The sequence below is a fragment of the Epinephelus lanceolatus genome, chromosome 5 (genome assembly GCF_041903045.1).
Source record: "Epinephelus lanceolatus isolate andai-2023 chromosome 5, ASM4190304v1, whole genome shotgun sequence".
Classification (NCBI taxonomy): domain Eukaryota; kingdom Metazoa; phylum Chordata; class Actinopteri; order Perciformes; family Serranidae; genus Epinephelus; species Epinephelus lanceolatus.
Genome location: NC_135738.1, coordinates 47,222,501 through 47,240,977, shown reverse-complemented (window position 1 = coordinate 47,240,977; position 18,477 = coordinate 47,222,501). Strand labels below are relative to the sequence as shown.

Below are 18,477 nucleotides of genomic sequence, written 5' to 3'. Positions count from 1 at the left end.
TTGAGATCCTCCACTGTTTGAGCCCAGCACATTATCACTTCCTCCTTTGCCCCATGGACATGTGTTGTAAAGTGTGGGTCAAATGAAGGAAAATTGTGATTTTAGAGAGTCTTGAAACTGTGAGACAGCCATGTTTGTGTGTGTCTTTTACAACAGTGTTGACAGAGTTGAAGAGGGACCTCGACTCTGTCACAAGAGCTGTCTGTTTTCAAACCAAGTTTAACCAGGTTCTTTCAGATACAAATTTATCTTTGAAGGGGCTTGGGGGGATCTTGAACAGTGCAGAAATCATGGTAAACAAAGGGGACAGAAGTTATTCAGAGGTCAGAAGGTGCCTTGACACCACAGACTGTATCTGTACCTGCAAGCACAAGCACAAGCACAAGCAACAATTAAATACAGTGAACTACAAAGTAAAAAATGGATGTTCATAACATTTTCCTCATGGGGGCCTACCACACTGAGAGTTGTTCCTGGTCTACCAACGGGGGTAGCTAGTGTGTGTGGGTGTGAGCTTTTGTGTGTGTGTGTGTGTGTGTGTGTTGTGTATAATTATGTTTGTGGGGTTGGAGGCTTGGGTTTTCTCTTTTCTTTTGGGGTTCTCTGTTGTTTTTAATCTCTTTGAGGCACTTTGTGTTACTGTTGTATGAAAAGTGCCAAAAATAAATAAAGTTGATTTGATTTGAACATTTTAATGGTAGCCAAGCTGGCATAGTTGGAGCAAGCCAAGACTGAGTGTGAAAAGGGCCCTTGATCTGATCTCCCAAGATGAGGAGATTGATAGTGCCTTGGAGGAGGATGTGTCAGAGCAGGAAGACAACATGAAAGAAAACTGTGAGCAAGACCATAGCCACATTTTAATGTACTCCTTGTACATTGAGAAATGTACAAGGAGTACATTAAAATGTGACAGTTCAGAGGGCTTTTATTCTGAAATGCTACATCAGATTGACCTGATATTTTCTGGGTGACACCCTGAGGTCGAGTACTATCAGTCTGAAGTGGAACGGTTGAATAATAACAGGTAGTTTTTTTTTAAAGTATTATTCTCTATGTACAAGGAGTACATTAAAATATGACAGTTCACCGGGCTTTTATTCTGAAATGCTACATCAGATTGACCTGATATTTTCTGGGTGACACCCTGAGGTCGAGCACTGTCAGTCTGAAGTGGAACGGTTGAGTAATAACGGGTAGTTTTTAAAAATATTATTCTCAATGTACAAGGAGTACAGTAAAATGTGACAGTTCAGAGGGCTTTTATTCTGAAATGCTACATCAGATTGACCTGATATTTTCTGGGTGACACCCTGAGGTCGTGTACTATCAGTCTGAAGTGGAACGGTTGAATAATAACAGGTAGTTTTTTTTAAAATATTAATCTTAATGTACAAGGAGTACAGTAAAATATGACAGTTCAGAGGGCTTTTATTCTGAAATGCTACATCAGATTGACCTCATATTTTCTGGGTGACACCCTGAGGTCGTGTACTATCAGTCTGAAGTGGAACGGTTGAGTAATAACAGGTAGTTTAAAAAAAATATATACTACTTTTACAGTAGATGGAGCACAGGGAAATATGACAGTTCAGAGGGCTTTTATTTTGAAATGCTACGTCAGATTGACGTGATGATTTCAGGGTGACACCCTGAGGTCGTTTTGGAAGCTTGCTTATACAACAGTTAGTTCCGACCGAGTAATTTGATTGGAGGAGAGGCATTCCGTGAGTGCTGATATAGAGTATAACATCACTTGGACATGTAGCTAACAGTAAAATCACTCCGCTCACAGGTGTTATAAATATAAATACAACCGTTAATTAACCAACTGTCACACTCGCTACATTGACGCAAACTGACTCTATAGCGTTACACCAAGAAGATTCATTCTCCCCAAAATTACATTTGAATTAAATCATGAGTGGTCGTCAGGAGAGGACGAGGAAAAGGAAAGCCAGGACTCTTCTGTGCAGACCTCCAGGTGTGTTTGTGTAACACCAGCCGAGCTCGACAAACTGGAGAGGAGCAAAAATTAAGCGAACACAGTCAGGAATTGTCAATGATCATCTGATGAGGTACTGATGAGGATGAGGGAGGTTGGAAGTTGAATCCGGCCGTGCCAACGTTTCATCAGCCGAACTGGACGAAGTTACACAGTTGCAGATCAATGTAAATACAAAGTAGCTTGTGAGTTCCTGGCGTGTGTGCTGCGTTGCCTGGCAAGAGACCGGGGGAACGGCTTTTTTTCTCGCGGAGCTACATAACATAGGATTTATTTCTGCCTACGACCGAATCGAAGCCGTGACGATATACAGTACAACATCACTCCCTCTCATGCGATATTGCTTAATTTTACTGCACCCTGAGGTCGTTTTGGAAGCTTGGTTTTACTTTGAAATCAGCCCTTTCTCGCTCTTGCCGTAATGTGTAGTATATGCGCGCACCGCAAAACAACGTGAGGGCTGGCTTGACCAAATGTTTCAAAGTGAGGGCTGGCTTGACTTTACCAGGGTGGCAGAAGGTGCGGCCGTTGTGCACTTCCACGTGCCTGACCATGGAGGTCCCGATCACTAGCACAGAGGGGGTGTGCTGCTCCCGAGTGCGCGCCTCCGGCTGCCTGGAGGTTCGACGGTGACGGGATGGAGCCCGATGTTTGTGGCGCCGGGCCGCGGTTCCTCCTGACCGGGATGGAGGGGAGGGGTCAGGCTGGACAAGGAGACGCCGATTCCTGGACTGGTGAGAGCCACGGCCAGCTGGATGTAGGCCTACAGGTTCCACAGGCGAGTTGGACGAAGCATCCACGGGAGGGAAGACCTGCAGGCTTAGGATGTCATACCTGTTATCCAGCGGCAGCTCCGGAGGCGGAGTAGGAGGACATGCACGAGCCCCAGAGCCCCTCTCCACCACCGACCAGGGCTCCCTCGGCTTGAGTGGAGTTGAGCTCACCGGTGCTCCCGCTCCACCCTCCGTGATGAAGCGCTGCGGCTCCGCGGGGCGAAGGCAGGAGGTGGAGAGTGCCGATGATTTGGGCTTGGCTCCCTGGCGGTGCCAGCGGGACTCGGCTAGTGCTGGTGTCGGAGTTCCGGTGGTTATGGAGCCGGTCCACGGCAGGGTGGTGTTGTTCGTGGCCATCATGCTCCGGTCACCAGCGCCGGATGCCGTCAGGTGAGCAATATGTTTCGCCTGGGTCGTGGCGACGGTGGTAAACTCCAGGAGGATCTTTTCCCTCTCCTTGAGGTCGGCCTGCAGTCTGGAGATGCTCTCCCTCAGTTTTGACAGGGTTGGGAGGCAGGACTCACACACCGCCATCATACCTGCGGCCTGTGCTGGAGATCCGTTCCCCGGGACACAGTATCAACACACGGAGGTGAGTTAAAATTTTTACCCTCGGTCGTGGGGCCGAAATGTCCAAGGGAACCTTCCCCAGTTTTAAGGGGGCAGTCCGCTTCAGGTGGTGAGTTGTAGGTCTCCCACAATTAAACGATTTTAAAAAGATGGCGCCTCGCTAATGCGGTTCGGCTGGCGACTTCCGCGTTCACTTCTGCGGTAGTCTATGATTCGTGACAACCACAGGCCCGATGGCTTAAAACCTTAGTCCATGTTTAAAAAGTACATACAATAAAAGCTGAGAGCAAGTGGTTCGTTAATAAAAGAAGCAAGAAACTGGATTAAAAGATGTGTTTTACCGGACCGAAGTGGCGGGGAAACCAGTGACGCCACGCATGCGAGGCTGCCATTATGTAACATAATGTTACAACATGATATGAAGAGATAATATATATAATATATTATAAAGATATATATTATGACATAATACACAGTATAATATAACATAATATGATATAACACAGTATAACATAAGCATAGCAAGATATAATATAGTGTGATGTATTGTAGTGTAATATGAAGTAATATAGTATGCTATAATACAATATAATACAATATAATATAATATAATATAATATAATATAATATAATATGATACTATATTACACTATAATTAAATAATATAACATGGCACAACATAACACTATGGTAATGACCCGTGGTGACGAGGGCCGGAGTCAAACTAGGGAACCGGATAGGCGGGCGAGAGGTCCTTGCACCCAACACCCAGCGGCGCGACCGGGGGCCCCGGCGAGAGACAGGCAGGGCATGCCAGCGAGGAGACCCACTCCTCGTAACCCCACCACCCTCTGTTGTGGTTAAATTGTTGTTGTGGCGGGCCTGCTTTGGGACGCGTCCAGACCCTGAGGAGGCCGCCGGCCATTGCAGGTCCAGCCTCCTTTTTCCTGCTTTGGGACAACTCCCAGATTGTTGTTTTTTTTCCCCAGCCTTTTCGGAGGTGGGATGAGAGGTTATGTCTGTCTTTCCAGTTTAAGAGTATTACCTTCTTAGCGATTGTTAGAGCGACCAGTATGGGTTGTTCATATTTCAATGGCGGTTCAACTGATGTAAGATCTCCCAGTAGACAAACAGATGGGGAGACTGGAATGCTGCTACCTATGATTCTAGATAATGTACGTGTGATGTTTGTCCAGAATGATTGGATGGGTGGGCAGAGCCAGATGGCATGAAAGTAATTATCTGTGGTGTTTGATGTGCAGTGTGTACATTCATCATTGTCTTTGAGTCCCATTTTGTGTAATTTATATTGTGTGAGGTGTACTCTATGTAGAATTTTATATTGGATAAGTTGCAGTTTGGGGTTATTTGACATTGAGAAGGTATTATTACAAATGTGCATCCAGGAGTTGGTGTTTATGGTAACTGTTAAATCTCTTTCCCAGTCTTGGACTGGTTGTGGGAGGGTATTGTCTGTTTTAATTAAAAGTTTGTATACTTTTGTGAATGTTTTTTTCTGAGAGGTTATACATTTGATAGAATAGTGGAGGTGTGTCCAGGCTATTGTCTATGTTGATTTTACCTTTCAAGCAGTGTTTCAGTTGTGAGTATTGTAGAAAGGAGTTATTGCCAATGCCATATTTCTGTTTAAGTTTTTCAAAGGATATGAGTGTGCCATGCTCAAATAAGTGTTCTAGATGTGTAATGCTTGCTTTTTTCCATGAATTGAATAATAGTGGTTTATTCTTAATTTGGAATTCCGGATTGTGCCAGATTGGTGTATATTTGTTTGAGCTTATGGGGTTTCCAGTGATTTGGTTGCATTTCCACCAAGCTGTCAGAGTCACTGCTATAAATGGGTTTTTGAAACAGTTATGATGTTTGTTTGATTGATTGGGTGAGGAATGGAAGATCTGATAATGATAAGTCTTGACAGTCGTGTTGTTCCATATCCAGCCAGGGGTGTTGTGTATGATGAGTTTTTTGTAACCGTATGGGTATGTACTGAAGATGATTTGCAAGGTGGTAAAATCTAAAATTTGGAGCAGCTAGGCCTCCGCGGTCTTTAGGTTTCTGAAGGGTGGATAGTTTTATTCGTGGTTTTTTATATTTCCAGTAGAATTTGGTTATGACAGAGTCTATTGTGTTAAACCAGTGTGGTGAAGGATGAGTCAGTGTCATAGAAAAAGGTAGTTTATTTTTGGCAGTATGGTCATTTTTATTGCTGCTATTCTTCTGATCAGTGAGATTGGTAAGTTGTTCCAGTGAGTGAGGTCTTCTTCAATGCTTTTTTGTAATGGTATATAGTTTAGAGAAAATAGCTCTGACAGCTTGGTGGAAACACTGATACTAAGGTATTTAATGTTGCCTGTTTTTATTGTCAGGGAGGTTTTTCTGGATGCAGTATTCCAGTCTCCTTCACAGAGTGGAAGAATTTTGAATTTGGACCAGTTTATGGAGTAATCAGAAATTTTTGAGAATGTGGAAACGAGATCGAAAACTTCAGGGAGGGTTGTTGAGGGGTTTGTTAAGTACAGTAGGATATCGTCTGCATATAAACTAATCTTGTGGTGAAAATGATTTGTTTGTACACCAGTAATGTGAGTATTTTGTCAAATGGCGGCTGCGAGAGGTTCAATGAATATTGCAAATAGTAATGGAGAGAGTGGACATCCTTGTCTTGTGCCCCGTTGTAGTAGAAAGCGTTGAGAGGCGATATTGTTAGTTATAACTGAAGCGGACAGGGTGTTGTAAAGAGTTTTGATCCAGTGAGTGAACGACTCCCCAAAACCAAACTTCTCAATGGTAGTGAAGAGAAATGTCCAGTTGACTTTATCGAAGGCCTTTTCTGCATCCAGTGATGTGATTATGGTGTTGAGGTGATTTCTCTGGGATAGACTGATGATGTTGAATAAACAACGCATACTGGTGGATGAGTGCCTGCCTTTTATGAATCCTGTTTGGTCTGGATGAATTATTGTGGTTATGACTGTTTCTAATCTGTTAGCTAAAGCTTTGCTTATTATTTTTAAGTCACAGTTGATCAGGCTTATTGGTCTGTAGCTGGAGGTGAGAGTTGGATCTTTATCAGGTTTGAGCAGAACTGAGATATGAGCTGAATTCATGTGTGTGGGTATGGTTCCTGATGATTTGATTTCATTGACCATTCTGTTGAAAAGGGGAGATATGAAGTGCCAGTGGTGTTTATAAAATTCTATTGGGTAACCATCTGAACCGGGTGATTTGTTGTTGGGCATGGAGAAAATGGATTTCCTGAGTTCTTCTGAGTTCAAGGGTCGGTCTAATATGGTTGCTTGTTCTTCTGTTATTTTTGGTAGTTCAATATTGTTGAGGAAGGAGTGGATGTCGGAGATATTTGTTACATTGTCTGAGCAGTAGAGAGTTTCATAGTAGTTACAAAATATTGTGTTTATTTCTATTGGGTTGTATATTAAGTTTCCCTGTGGGTCTTGGATAGTTGTAATACTGTAAGTGATTTTTCTTTGTTTCGTTTCAGTTGTTTCGCGAGAAATTTACTTGATTTTTCATTATGTTCAAAATAATTCAGTCTCATTCTTTGCATGAGAAATTGAGTTTGCTGATGTATTATGTTATCAAGCTGTGTTTTAACTTTCTGTATTTCATTTTGAGTATGTTTAGTGGGGTTGCAGGATTGTTAAGAATGGAGATGTTTCAGTTTATGTTCCAGTTCTTGTTTTTTTTCTTGTTCCTTTTTCTTCTTGTGGGTAGAGTATGAGATGATATGGCCCCTGATGACTGCTTTTGCTGTTTCCCAAAGAACGGATGGAGATATTTCTGGGGAGTCGTTCAGCTCTATGAAGGATGTCCACTCTCTCTTGAGAAGGTTATTAAAATCTGTGTCTGCTAGGAGTGAAGTGTTGAACCGCCATCTACTTGAAGGGGTTTGTGTAGGTTCTTGCACTATATCAAAGCTGATTGGGCCATGGTCTGAGATGATTATTGGATGAATTTCTGAGTTGTTAATCTGAGGTATAATAGAATTGCTTACTAGAAAGTAGTCAATGTGGGAGTAACTTTTGTGAGGGGGTGAGTAGTAAGTGTATTCTTTATGAAGTGGGCTTTTGGTTCGCCAACAATCGCTAAGTCCAAGGTCTTCCATGTATTTTTTGATAATATCAGATGAGTGCCATGATCTGTGAGTGGTTCCAGGATTTGATCTGTCAAGATTTGGACTGAGGATTGTATTAAAATCCCCCCCTACTATAATTGCTGAATCAGAAAGATTACTGAGATGAGAGAATACTGTATGGAAAAAATGTGGGTTGTTTTCATTGGGTCCGTAAATACTTGCAATTGTTTTTTTAACATTTCTGATGTGTCCTTTAATGATAACAAAATGGCCATCTGGATCTGTGATTGTAGTTTCATTGTGATATGGGATATTTTTATTTATCAAGATAGCAGTTCCTCGTTTTTTGGAGTGGTAAGAAGCAGAGAAGATTTGATCTATCCATTTGGTCTTAAGTTTTATATGTCCTGATGCTGTGAGATGTGTTTCCTGTAGTAGGCAGAAACTGGGTTTTATTTTAGCCAGGTGGTTAAGAACTTTAGTATGTTTTGCCGGCGACCCAATACCTCGGATGTTCCAGCTGATGAACTTTAAGGATGACATTGAGAATGATATGGTTTGTTAATAATTAAATCTCTGCCAGTCCCCTCCTTTGCTTCCTGTGACATGTATCATATGTAAGCATATTATAGACATACATGCGCCCAAAAAATGTATGAGAAGGGAAAACAGTTAACAAAAGCACGAAACAAGACTAGGAATGCACCGAAATGAAAATTTGTGGCCGAAGCCGAAGCCAAATATTATTAAACGCTTGGCCAAATACCGAGTACCGAATACCGAATATCATTGTTTAGTTTTTCATTAGTTTTTGCAGATGAACCCCCTCCACCCACAATCGGTGGGATTCGCCTTTCGTTTCGGCAGGTGGTTGAAATCTGTAGGCTGCTCGCACAGCGTGCTGAATGATTTAAGCCTATTTTGCTTGCTCAAAGCTATTTTTAGTCGCAAATGCGAGTGCCGTGACGGACGGATCGCCACACTGCCGACATTTTAATCTGCCCGTCATGGCACGCCGTTTGATTGCGTTATGAAAACACGCCGCTATTATTCGGCCTTGCTTTTAACTTATTCCACCGAATACCGAATGTGTGTTTTTTTGCAATATTCGGCTGAATGTATTTCGGTTGTGTCAGAGTGAGGGTGCGTGTGCTTGTATGGGAATGAGTGTGTTTGAGTGTTCGCTTGTGCGTGCGCGCACGCAAGCGCGGGCGTGTGTGCCTGTCAAGTCAAAGTCGGAGAGAGGGAGAGATTAATCAAGGGTGAGCAAGAGAGACGAAGTTCGTTTGTTATTTAAAGAAGGGGGGGGGGGGGGGGGGGGGGGGAGTGAGATTTTTATGTATACATCTTCATTGGAAAGAGTTTGAGCATTTAAGCTTATGTCCGCATGTTATATGAGCCAGGGTGTGATGGAGGAGTCCCGGAATAATTTTCCTTCTATGTACAGTTTGTCCACAACCAGGGTGGCCCGTTCACCCTTCTGCCTGCGCTGCTTGAGGATGGGGTACAGTGTTTTACGTCTTTCACTTATTTCCTTTGGGAACTGATCGTTCATCCCGAACACGGTTCCTTTCAGCTCCCTACCTTTGCTTTTCACCAGTTCTTTTTGTTGGAAGTGTTCAAACTTTGCAATGATGGGACGGGGGTGTGATCCGGTGCTGGCTCCAAGGCGATGTATACGGTGAAATGTGATTTTGTTGACGGTGTCTGATGGGAGTTTGAGAGCGGACTGCATGAAGTTGCGAACGAGTGAGTCAGGGTTATCTGTCGTGCTTTCGGGGATTCCTGAGAAAATGTTGTCTTGCATCGAGGCCGGTTCTACGCAGGGGCAAAAAGGGGCAAGAAGGGGCAATGCCCCCTTAAACAAATGTCTTGTCCCCTAAAATCAAATCCACCAAAAAAGGCAAAAACTGAAAAGTTTTCTCATCTGTCTCCACTCCACTCCGTGCTGTGTGCCGGCTGTGTGTGATCTAACGTTACTGTCTGCAGTCGGCAGAGACCCTCCCCCCAGTAAACACCCAATCACTATTTAGTATGCAAATTAGCCAAGATGCATCGGCGGCAGGTTTCTCACTCTCAGTGAGGCAGAATGCAGCAGTGAAGTGAAGCTCCGTTAAACTCGTCGTAGCGTCTCGTGTCGTGAGATACTTAATATATAGTTAACAACAAAGTGTGAGCATAGAGAGTGAGCCTGTCAGTGCGAACGTTTCTTCAATCACACAAGCACAGCGAGAGATGAGTGCCTGCTGCATGTCACATACTGAGGACAAATGCCCTGTGTGTGCCAGACCCCTACATAAAGCCCCGCCCAGCCTCTAGTTCTGCATGCTGTTTTTTGATAATCACAGCTTTTTTTTTAACAAAGCTTTAATTAACTTTTCACTCCTGCAGCTTTCAGCAGCTCAAAGGAGAGTGGAGTGAAGAGAAATCTGTTAAATTGCTAACAAAAAAATACAAAAAACAACAGAAAATGACAAAAAACAAAACAAAACAAAACAAAAAAAAAATGTTCTGCTCTAGCCTATATCTGTTGTGTTTGTTAGTTCTGACTAGCTTTGGTAAATACGGAAGACGAGAACGGCCATGTATTATTCTTTTTTTTTTGTGCACTGTTATCTCGAGATAACGAATTAATTAATTCGTTATCTCGAGATAACAAAGATTGCTTTCTCGTGATAATTGTCAAGTCTGATGATTGCACGCTGGTTAATGTGATCGTCCTGATTTCAGCCTACAAGAGCTGCCACTGGTGTCCCAGTGAGGTGAAAATGGCAGATAACATTATTGATCAATGCATCAGGATGTAGGCTACTTTGTTATAACCGCTACCTAACAGGCTCGGGGACATCTTCAGCACCAAGGACAGCACTCAAACTACAGTTTCTTGTCTGCTTTTGTCATGTGGTGAATCCTACTGTTGGCCTCCTTATGGAAAAAATGTAATAAAATTTGCATTTGTTAGAACCTCTTAATGTTTTATTTGTGTGTAGCTTATGGCAGCCAGTCAGTAGCCTAGTGAGTGGCGATGGGCGATGCGCTATACAGCAGGAAAAAAATACAATGATGTCACTTAATTCGTTACAATCTTTGTTATCTCGAGATAATGAAATAATTAAATCGTTATCACGAGATAACAGTCTTTGTTATCTCGAGATAACGAATTAATAAGTCATTATCTCAAGATAATCTTTGTTATCTAGAGATAATGAATTAATAAGTCGTTATCACGAGATAACAGTGCACAAAAAAAAAAGACTAATACATGGCCGTTCTCGTCTTCTGTAGGTAAATACTGGCTATAGTGAGGTTATTGTAATTATTAGGTTCAAATTTATTTCATATGTCTAGATGCCTAATGGCCATCCAATAAGATAAATGTTAAGATGTTGGTTGTGCCTGGATGAAGGATATTTTTATTTTATTTTTTCTTAATTTTTTTATTTTATTTTTTGTTTTATTTTTCAGTTTTCCTCCCTGAGGGATTGCCACCTTATTGTGGCCAGGGGGTTTGTGTGCCTCAGAGCTATACCAGCAGGAGCTTAGTCTTCAGGTGGGACACCCAAGTTGGACAGGTCTTAAGGTAGAGGCCTGACAAAGTGCAATCCATTTCTTTAGGTTGGGGGTTTGACACACAGCTAACAACAACCCAATTCCATTTAGAAAAAACAAAACAAGCGGTGAGCACATTTGAGACCACGGTGCTTTGACACCCTCTATAGGGCACTCACACAGCGTCCCCACACCCTGCGAGTGAGTGAGTGAGTGAGTAAGTAAGTGAGTGACCTTTATTTGTCAGCTCTACCTATGGCAAAAATGTGCTGGAGCATGATGCCCCCTTCACATTTATGACTGCCCCCTCATATGTGCCTGCCTAGAACCGGGCTTGTCTCGCATGCTTCGTGTTTGAATGTCCAGAACGGTTTCTTTCAGGGTCTTATTTTCTTTCTGGATTGTGGATATCTGGGAGGTGAGTAGCTCGACAGTGTTGTGTAATTGTGTATTGTCTGTTTAGAGATCGGTTATTTGGCTGTGTGTGAATTCAAGGCTGGATCTGAGGTCTTATTTCCTGATGAAGCATGCTGAGAACGTCCAGTTTTTTGTTTATGGATTCGAGTACACTGACCTGTATATCCCTGGTTTGAAGATCATCGGTGTCGGTGGCTGAATCTTTCTTTTTCCGTTTGTTTGGGTTGGGAGTGTGGTGAACCGGGCTGTTGTTTTCCATTGCAAGGCGGTAGTAGTAGTTGTCAGTATAATCCTCGAGGTCCTCCACTCTGATCAGCGTGCGGTATCTTCCTGTATGTTCCGGGTATGTTATTCCTTGATGATCGTGAACTTTTTGAAATGTTTTATGTTATTTTTGGTTGAAAAGGCAGGAGAGAAGTTGCAGTCTGATCTACCAGCTGGGCGCTGCCATGTTTCATCCAAATCTCGTCTCTGCGGTCTTGCGATCTCACCACATCTCACAGCCTCTCAGCGCATCTCACAGAATGACTCCTGACAGTCATCAATCCACCGACAGCCAACGAAAACAGCCTATCATATATATATATATATGATTCTACCCTCTTGGATTTTATTTTGATGTTTTTACACTTCACTTCCACTTCCTGTCTGCCCACTGCGCTACTGTGTGTCCCAAATGAGAAATAAAAAAAGGAATTTGCAAAAACCAAAATTGGTTTTCTGGTTTTTCGTTTGGAAACAAAAAAGGAATAGATCACATGATTTCATTTTTCGTTTTTGGTTTAAAATGAAAAAAGGAAAAAAAACATGTGACTTCCGTTTTTGGTTTAAAATGCAAAAACAAACTGGCTGAATGTCTGCAGACCTGTTCAATATTCAATCCAAAAAGGAATAACGGTAAAACGAATCGGCACAAACCAAAATGGGCCGGGTTTGATTGGTTTTTCGTTATTTGATTCTGACACCAAAAACGTTTTTCTTGGGTACTCTTGTTTTTTCTGTTTTGAATCAAATAACAGCTTTACCGTTTTTGGTTTTTGAATTATGAATGAATTACAAATTATCCGACGATACCCGGACCCAGACGCCCCATACGCAGGGCTTTTGCCGCAGTAGCCCGGGTTCAACTTTGGCCTGTGGCGCCTTGCTGCATGTCACTCCCTCTGTCTCTCTCCCACTTTCATGCTTCACTGTCCTGTCAATTAAAGGCAAAATGCCCCCCAAAATGAAAAAAGAATCCTTGCTAATTTCAGCAGCTATTTTAAACACATATAGATGGTTAATGACTTATTTGAAATTGGAATCCTTTATAAACTATCATACCCAAAGCCTGCCACATCCGGTGCAGTCAGTTTAACTAATCTGGTTAAAACAAACTCAATCCAGCTGCTCACTAATGTTAATGTTGAGCACTTCACATCAGATAATGTTAGCTAGCTATTTGACTTGCCATGAAAAGTAGCTAGCTTATTTCATTAACATTAGCTGGCTAGCTAACGCGGAGCACTAACGTTAGTTAGTAATATTATTAGTTTATGTAGCCTACTGTAGTTGACTCCCATTCAAACCATCAATGTTTTTGATACATTTCATGAAAGTAGGCATGATGGTAGGTAGGAAGTGATTGTAGGTTTTTGTTTATTATGATAATGTTAGGGTCCATTTTCCAGGCTTACAACTATCAGGCAGCCAGTTGAATTTTGATAACTCCAAGGCAGTTAGTTATTTTGAACTTCCTATTGCTTTGAGGTGTAGGGCAGATATTCATTAATTCAAGCTTTATTCTAACTCGAAATTAGACTGAGGGACACCCCTTATTTCCAGTATCATCATGTGATATCAGGGCACTTTTCAAGCAATAGGTGACAAAATCAGTTAACGTTAGTCCAAACACACAAATAGGATTGGAATGGCAAAATGCAGCATTTTCAGGACGTCACTTTTAACATTTTTGGAGAGGACAAAACGCTTGATGTTTGTCTGCTGAAAAATAACTCCCGACAGGGTAATGGAACCCCAGCGTGCAGCGGAGGGTTCCATTCCCCTGTCGGGAGTTATTTTTTTCACTATACAATACACTATACATTATCCTTTACTTATCTGCAAGTACAGATGAGCAGACAGTATTCAGAAGAAGAAGAGGATATACTTTATTAACCCCCGAGGGGAAATTCAATTTTTTTTCACTCTGCTGTCATATACACAAAGGCCTGAAATACACACACATTCACAAACAGGACCTATACATGCAATAAATGGTGAGATGTCAAAGTGGGGGGGCTGCCTTGGACAGGTGCCCCGAGCAGGTGGCGGTTCAGTGCCTTGCTCAAGGGCACCTCGGTAGGGATGTCCCGATCCGATATTCGGATCGGTATCGGCCGCCGATATTAGCAAAAAACGTGCATCGGATCGGACTGCATGGAAAAATGCCGATCCAAGAACTCCGATCCAGTTTTTTATGGAGTCCGATCCAGGTTTTCTGTCCAGCCCAGCGCTCCGTGATTCAAACAGTCCATTCCAGTGATCCGCTCCAGCACTTACTATCAATCCACCAGGCCAGCATGCAGATGGCAGACCCACGGAGGGAAGGGTAGGAAGAGTAGCTGTCAACTTAGTTAACTGACTATTTGTTTTCTGCTCTGGTTTTTTGAGAGTGATATTTTAATTTGGTTTACACTCTTACTGTTTAAGTAAAGAGCACTGATGACATTGTTTTGAGCACAATTAGTGAAACTGGAGCTATGGATGGACTATTGCTTGTTTAAACAGTTGTACAATATTGTGTGCCTGTGCACCAGGCTGGCACTGACACTTGTTAAATGTCAACAATGTCTTGTGGTGTTAAAGGGCCAGTGTGTAAAATGGGTTGAAAACAGTGACATCAGTGGTCAAATTCTAGATATGCAGGGCTCACTCGCTCACCCCCTCCCATCGGGTAAATGACGGTGGCCTCGCAGGGACAAAAAGCCTTGCGCACAGTTTTTCAGGAGTAGGTCTATCTGGGGACGAGGTGAATGTTTATTTAGAAATCTAAGCCATGTTACGATATTGTAATGAATCCTTCACGAGCAGGAGAGCAGAGGAGCATTCGGGAAAAAGGCCCGTTTATTTGAGCACTCCAGAAACTCCGGTAACACTCCAGGGGGTAAAAGACTCCGTCCCAAACTCTGACTCTTCTAGCGTAACACACACACTTCATAACTTTACACACATACTCCTTTACCATACCGAGTGGGGACCCCCTCCCCTCTCTGCTCCACCAATCTCCAGCCCGCACACTGACTGACAGCGTAGCCGGTAAACAGAGCTCGGCTGTTTATTTAGCCTAGCAATATCTCCGGACTATAGCAGCTGCAATGGACGACTTTGAACGCGATTTTGAAGAGTTTCTTGTAGCGGACACAGACCCAGAGCCATACCTGTTTGAGCCGGAGCATACAGATGAGGAACTCCATGTGTTTGATGCTGAGCGGGCGAGAAGAGAGGCTGAATGCACAGAATGGGATTCGGTGCTACTGCTACCATCGTTGGGGAGATATATCATCAGGAGGAAAAGCGCCGCAGAGAGTGCATCACAAGGAGTGAAGTTGCGTCTTCTTTTCCTCGCAGATGACGGTTCGGGTTCTTTCTCTCCTGTTGAGTGGTAAGTGTGGTCCATTCGCAAACTTTATAACTAAAAAAACTTTTCACTACTCTCTATTGACGAACTACTAACACTCTCTACTGTTTCCTCCTCCGTCTTCCTTCCTCCCGCTGTCTTCGTTGGTTCGTTTATACACGCGAAACGCGTTCTCTGGCTGGCTGGATTGTCCGCTCAGTCTGCCTTACATACATGGCGGCGCAAGATGGCGACCTCTCTAAAGCAAGGCCCTTGCTATATATACACTGAACAAAAATATAAACGCAACACTTTGTTTTTGCTCCCATTTTTCATGAGCTGAACTCAAAGATCTGAAACATTTTCTATATACACAAAAGACCATTTCCCTCAAATATTGTTCACAAATCTGTCTAAATCTGTGTTAGTGAGCACTTCTCCTTTGCCGAGATAATCCATCCCACCTCACAGGTGTGGCATATCAAGATGCTGATTAGACAGCATGAATATTGCCCAGGTGTGCCTTAGGCTGGCCACAATAAAAGGCCACTCTGAAATGTGCAGTTATGCTTTATTGGGGGGGTCTGGGGGCGTCAGAAAACCAGTCAGTATCTGGTGTGACCACCATTTGCCTCACGCAGTGCAGCACATCTCCTTCGCATAGAGTTGATCAGGTTGTTGATTGTGGCACTCCTCTTCAATGGTTGTGCGAAGTTGCTGGATATTGGCGGGAACTGGAACACGCTGTCGTATACGCCGATCCAGAGCATCCCAAACATGCTCAATGGGTGACATGTCCGGTGAGTATGCTGGCCATGCAAGAACTGGGATGTTTTCAGCTTCCAGGAATCGTGTACAGATCCTTGCCACATGGGGCCGTGCATTATCATGCTGCAACATGAGGTGATGGTCGTGGATGAATGGCACAACAATGGGCCTCAGGATCTCGTCACAGTATCTCTGCGCATTCAAAATGCCATCAATAAAATGCACCTGTGTTCGTTGTCCATAACATACGCCTGAATGAACCCCAAGCCATCCCCAAGAGGTTTATTTAGCAGGGCCACTGCTTCTTTCCTCCATTTCCTAAGTGTAGCACAGTATTCACTGTGCAGTATATGCACTGCCTGCTGTGTAGCTTCCTAAATATTTATTTAGGATGTATTTATATTTGTTTCCCTAATGATTCACTGCCATGACCTGAAACCATGTGAGGACACATCACAGCTTTAATGGCCCTCTATTATTCATGGTTGTTCCCGTCTATAAATATCCAACATGCCAGTAATGGATGAACTTTACAGTATATTTTGTGTGGCTTTGTGTAGCTGAACAGGAAGTAATGGGGGTGAAGGTGACCAAACAGTCTCATGAGTAAACAACCACCTTTTCATATAACATACAGCACTAATTCGGATTCAAACTGCTAAGTGACAGAGAGATCCTAAATCTACCTGTGTTTGTGCTGGTCTCCGTGTTTTCTGTATACTTTACTTGCTGTATCATCGCTACACACCTAATTCACTTTTAATGGTTGTAGAGTTGTGTGTACATTCTTTCCTGAATAATTTAGACACTCTTGACTCTGGACTGGGGAACGAAAACAAGCAGACCTCATACTGGCAGAGGGCCACTTTGTGCTCTGTATACAGCACACAGCTCAGCTCATTCACCCATGCTGCTGTGTGATCACCACATTTAATTACATAACTTTATAATCAGACTAAAGTTGTTTGTTGATATATGTAGATAAAATTGTATGTTAAACTAAAGGGACAAAACTGATCTTGCCATTTTGGGCTTATACCAACGAGTTGATCTCAGTGTGTGGAAACGGAAGACAAGTGAACATAATTCATGGTATGTAAGTGGGATGTAAGGATTCTTAAAATAACATCTGTACAGATGTGAAGCCCCGACTATACCTGACTGATCTGTAATGAAAGCTGTTGTCTTGTATTTCTTTCCTCTGTGGATTGTAAGGCAGATATTTTCACTGTATTTATGTAGTTGAGGGGACAGGTCTGCTCTGCAGCAGCAAACTGGTGTGATGCTGATGTAGGCCTACATGACAATTCATGTAAAATGGAGGTTGAACCATGAACAGAAATTAGAGATTGCCTGTATAGTATTTCAATAGGCTACCCAGGCCTAGTCCACACGAGCACGGGTATTTTTAAAACCGAACTTTTTTGGCCTTCAGTTTTTAAAAAATCTGCGTCCATATGAGCGGTGTAATAAAAATACCTCCGTCGACATGACACTGCAAATTCCACTATCAAGCAATGTAATACACATGCCAAAGCAGTAGGTGGCGATATAACTCCTATCTGTAAGGCCATTGTAGCCAATCAGAAGGCAGTAAAACGCCATTACCAGAAAAACAACAATAGGTTCGTTCGAGATGAGCCAGGCCTGCGCAGATTCGATCACCGGCGATCGGCGCACAATGCATGCCGGTTAGTTTTGTGTCCGACTTCATCCCGACTTGCTCTGACGTATTACAAAAGTGGACGGCGACAAAACCGCGAGAGCGAGGCGGCCGCAGTTTTTAGAGCCAGGCGCTGCAGTTGCTCTCCACCGACTGCACCGCCTGGCTCTCACCTGATCTAACAGCTCATTGGTTCAGATGCCGACCCAACAATATGACGTTTTAGATAAACTACTCATTTTTGTTGTATTTTAGAGATTAAAATTGTATTTGTCTGATCTGAAGGTTTATTCTGTGAACAGAAAACATGTTGTGTGACTGATGGTGAAAACAAACTGATATATGGGCCTGATCACTTTTTTAATAAGTTGACATCATTCCAGACAGGATGTTAGTATGTCTGTGACTTCCTGTACGGACTGAAGGCTGCTGGAAACTGTCGGGAAACTGTCCGACTTCACCGCAGCTTTTTGTCACTGCCCCCCGCTGCGGCCGCCTGCTCTCGTCTACTTTTCAGGCGAGTTCATCTCGAACGAGCCTAATCTCTGACATCCACATCCACAAGCTTCATTACTTCTTTGTAGCTGGAGCTGCCCGTGTGTAAAATCCAGCTTTGGTTGTTTATCCAGTGTAGGGCCACAGCTGAGGAGGGCTCTCCTTTGGCATGGTGTATTTCCTGGTGCTTCACGGTGTTGTGCTGTTGCTCATAGTTTGTGTTTCAGTGGAAAGAGTATTTAGTATAACTACCTGCAGCAAGAGTTGTTCTTGTCATCTTTCCTCCCGACAAAATCGATGTAATGAGAATATTTTTAGCTGCTAAGGTAAGCGTTTCCATCTTCCAGAATGGATCTCCAGAATGGATATATACATATATATATATATATATGTGTGTGTGTGTGTGTGTGTGTATATATATATATGTATATATATATATATATATATATATATATATATATATATATATATATATATACAGTACAGGCCAAAAGTTTGGACACACCTTCTCATTCAATGCGTTTTCTTTAT

General features: G+C 42.8%; 1 long non-coding RNA gene across 1 annotated transcript in view; it reads left to right on the top strand.

Moving 5' to 3' along the window:
- The first annotated feature begins 1,673 nt into the window (after positions 1 to 1,673).
- Positions 1,674 to 18,477, top strand: part of LOC117262164 (uncharacterized) — a 67,857-nt gene continuing 51,053 nt past the window's right edge. Inside the window, exon 1 of the long non-coding RNA XR_013491658.1 lies at positions 1,674 to 3,367. This is a non-coding gene — a long non-coding RNA (uncharacterized LOC117262164). The remainder of the gene's footprint in view (positions 3,368 to 18,477) is intronic.